We start from the raw sequence: 2,492 nt of genomic DNA on the forward strand, positions 1-2,492 counted from the left end.
CACCAGCAAGACCTCTTAAACCATTTCTCCTCATTTTCTCTGCTTGGCACCTTGGTGGGAGGCCGGCAGCACAAACAGCCAGACAGTTCAATTGAGTCTTGCCTCTCACCCCCACCCCCACCCCACCCCTAACCCCATCCCCCTGCCTACTCTTTCCTTTTGAGTTTTTCCGGTTGTCTGAAAAAAAAAAAAACGACTTTACCTTCCCACACTTCTTCCCATCCAAACTTGATCCAGGGGATTAATTTAATTAGAATAAACTCCAGGTCTCTGAATATGTTAATCCTCTTCTCAAAGGCTGATGTTTCTACATCCTGCTGTCTTTTATAGCTCTGTGGAGTGTAATGAGCCTTAGCCAGAAGCTGAGGTAGGAAGCAGACATCTTCCTCGTTGCTCTGAACTGGGACTCATTTATTTGGTAGCAGGGCTGCTCCCCTTGATGAGGATAAATGGCCATGACTGCTGACCCACAACCTGTGGTACCTGCAGACTCCTCCTCCAACGAGTGCATCCGTTATTTGATGAAGGACGGTGGCCATGAAGGAACAAGGCATGCTTCCCTTTCTTCCACGTTTGTGGGTATCAGGCAGATTCTTCGTTTTCCGGACTCAGTAGGACTTAAAGGGCTGAATATCAACTCGGGTCAAGGGATGTTTAATTCATTACCTGTGAGACTATAATAGCCTCATCTAGGTCCTGGTGGGAGTTGTAGGTGTCTAATAACTTCCTAGAATGTTCTTTACTTTCTTCTCAATTTCCCTTTGTTCCTGCCTGCCATGCACAGAAGTCAGATCTGAAAGGAAAGAAGAAGTTTCTAGACCACAGAACTTCTAAAGGCACCACTTCCCTCACTACCCTTTCTGCCCTCCCACTAGGTACTAGTTTGATTGAGAAACGACCCCCAGAAGCTCATGTACTTGAACACTCGGTCTCCAGTGGGCAATGCACTTTGAGAAGGTTCTAGACCTTTAAGAAAGTGCTGTCACGGGGGAAGTACTTTGAAGGGTTTCTAGCATGGCCTCCCTCACTTCCTGTTCTCTCTCTCTCTGTGTAGATAAGAGTGTGATCATTCAGCTTTCTACTCTTCCTGCCATGCTGCCCCCCCCCCCAATTAGGGACCCTAACCCTCTGGAATCATAGGCTAAAATAAACTCTTTCTTCTTCCACTTGCTTTCGGTCATGATGTTTTGTCACAGCAAAATAAAAGTCACACACACACACACACACACACACACACACACACACAGAGAGAGAGAGAGAGAGAGAGAGAGAGAGAGAGAGAGAGAGAGAGAGAGGGATCGTGAACTCAATGTGGCACACTTTAGCCATCACCAGAAGCCCAGGCTAGTTCATGTTACCTTCTAGAGACAACCAGCTTCTGATCTGATTGTTACTACCATTTTAATTTTCATGACAGGGATAAACCAAGTCATCCCCCCTCCCCCCGCCAACTGCATATGTGGGGAACAGGGCCCATCACTTCATAATAACAAGCCCCCCTGGGGGTAGGACTCAGAATGGTGAAAGTAATGTTTATTTAGCAACTTTTCAGGTTGGGTGCCAACTGAAACAAAATGGTAGACATGCCAACTAGACTCAAACAGTCATGTTTGTACCTCTAGCACAAATCCCTTCTCCCTTGTCCTCACTGGCTGGATACTGGAGCAGGTGCAATCTTTCCCTCAGTCACCTAGGTTTCATCCAACCCTCCCTCTCCTTCACTCCTTTCTCATCTTCCACACCCAGTTATTGCTGAGGTCCTGCTGAACAGATATTTGATCTTGTAGATTTGCTATCGTGAGAATTCTCCTGTGGCCATATAACCCCTCCTCCCTCACAATGACAGTATCTCTGGGGCCCTGAGATTAACCTTTGGTTTAAATGTATGGTCTCCAACGGTCAACTGCTGGGGCAGGGGGCCTTGTTGTCTCTTGCGTAGCTAAACTGAAGCTTTGTTCACATCAAAGGAACTTTTGCATTGAAAATGGACTATCACACCCCTTGCTTACCCTCTTCCGGGGACGGTGCCTAGAGGCACTCAGAATAGTTCAGCGTTTGACATACTGTGGTAGGTTTTCCTACAGTACAGCCTCTAACAAAACGAGGCTGTCCTCTGGCAACATAATTGTTTACCTGTACACCAAGAAGGTTGGGAAAGCACCTCAATCCGCATGTGGTGTGTGCCCAGGCCGACTGCGAGGAGCTCGTGCTGTGAAGCCTAAAGTCCTGATGAAACTGTCCAAGACAAAGAAGCACGTCAGCAGGGCCTACGGTGGCTCCATGTGTGCCAAGTGTGGCTTTCCTTATTGAGGAGCAGAAAATCGTTGTAAAAGTGTTGAAGGCACAAGCACAGAATCAGAAAGCAAAATAAATATGTAGCTTTTTTAAGTAATAAAAATCAAGGCTTAGTCAAAAAAAAAAAAAGAAAGAAAGAAAGAAAGAAAGAAAATGGACTGTCATATTTTGTTTCTCACACATAGAAGAATAGTATT

General features: G+C 46.0%; 1 pseudogene across 1 annotated transcript; it reads left to right on the forward strand.

Annotated features, from left to right (window-relative positions):
- The first annotated feature begins 449 nt into the window (after positions 1-449).
- Positions 450-2,492, forward strand: LOC311587194 (large ribosomal subunit protein eL34-like; annotated as a pseudogene). The gene is made up of 2 exons: positions 450-579; positions 1,940-2,492. The product of its transcript is annotated as a large ribosomal subunit protein eL34-like (transcript).

Source organism: Acomys minous (assembly GCF_964271855.1).
Source record: "Acomys minous genome assembly, chromosome: 16".
Classification (NCBI taxonomy): domain Eukaryota; kingdom Metazoa; phylum Chordata; class Mammalia; order Rodentia; family Muridae; genus Acomys; species Acomys minous.